The following is a 1,478-nucleotide window of genomic DNA, read 5'->3' on the forward strand; positions in this document are numbered from 1 at the left end:
ACCAACAGCATTTATGGTGTGGTAGAGAACCAAATCCTCAGTGTTTCTGAGAAACAATGGGCTCTTTAAAGATTTGTTCCACTGGATGTATTAATGCTTATAAATGTAGCATTATTTTGCTTGAATAACCAATATTTTAAAGTTTGACAATTTTATATATTTCAGAACTAGCAACACTGTAGGATTTTGAAAGAGATAAACCTGAGTTCAAATTCTAGTGCCATCACTTACTAGCTCTGGGGCCTTTGGAGCTTTTTTTAACCTCCTGATGCTCATTGGTAAACAATGCAGGGTTGTTTTGAGGATTTAAAAATAAAGTGCCTGGCACACTAGGGTTCCCAGAAAGTGATATTATTGTGTTATCAAGATCTTGTTGATTAAAGGAGTGGAAGGAGAAAAAGAAAATCAAGCTTCTGGGTAAATCCTAATAGCAGACATAAAGTAATGCAACGTAACCGATAACTGAACATTTTGAAAGGTAAAAACAATTAGAAATTAGATCAGTGAATCAATAAATAAGCTTTCTAGGAAAAAAAATATATTTACTCTTAAAAGAAGATCCACAAAAGCTAACCTGACAAATCTTTAAATATCATTGTTTGACCTTTGGCCTTGATGTCACAAAAATTTTAAAAAGCAGTTTTATAGAACTTTCAGAGTTATTAGTGTATTAAAATTGTTTTACCCAAGATTCTTCATTTTGCCATTTTATGTGATAAAGGGATCATAAAATCTTTTTTTTAAAGAAATCACCATTTGCAGTTATTTATAAATGTGAATGAAGCAGACAGTCCTGAAAGAAGGAATATGCTTCAAAATGCAGTTTCTGAAAAGTTATTTGAAAAGTTTTACCTAACAATGTTGTACTTGTTTTGTGATTTTACACAGTAGATGCTCCAGGGAAAATCTGACCCCTGGTAAGGAAAGATACACATATACTCTCTGTTACGGTCTCCACATAGAAATGCTCATACTCACAATTTTCACAATCAACGAAAGTCAGATTTAAGGCAAGCAAAAGAGCATACCCTTGCTAGAGACCAAACTGGTGGATCTACATAGCAAAACATTTTCAGGTGGTCTGTTATCAAAGCAAAGTTCTCAAACATTGCTGTGGGTTCCTTGTTTTATTTTGCTAGGCTCCGAATGAGAGGGAACATGACAGCAGCTAGTCACCTCTCTCCATGGGGTGATGCTTCCTTCTCTTTCCCCAGGAGAAGGGCCCTCCAGAAAGGGAGTCTCAGCTGGTGGACAGTCCCTCTGGTTTCCCTCACTGCCTCAACTAGAAGCAGCCCTCTTTCCAAGGGCTGATGCTGGAAAGAACAACAGACCACCCTCTGTTTGCTAAAAACAACACTGGTGTTCTTAGTATTTTCATTTTGTTTGCACTTTAAGTTTTTAGAAGAATTATTCTGATGAAGCAACATATTCCTAAAAACGGGAAAAGTAGACATTTTCATGCAGATGGTAGTGAAAGA

The sequence above is a fragment of the Choloepus didactylus genome, chromosome 7, assembly GCF_015220235.1.
Source record: "Choloepus didactylus isolate mChoDid1 chromosome 7, mChoDid1.pri, whole genome shotgun sequence".
Classification (NCBI taxonomy): Eukaryota; Metazoa; Chordata; class Mammalia; order Pilosa; family Megalonychidae; genus Choloepus; species Choloepus didactylus.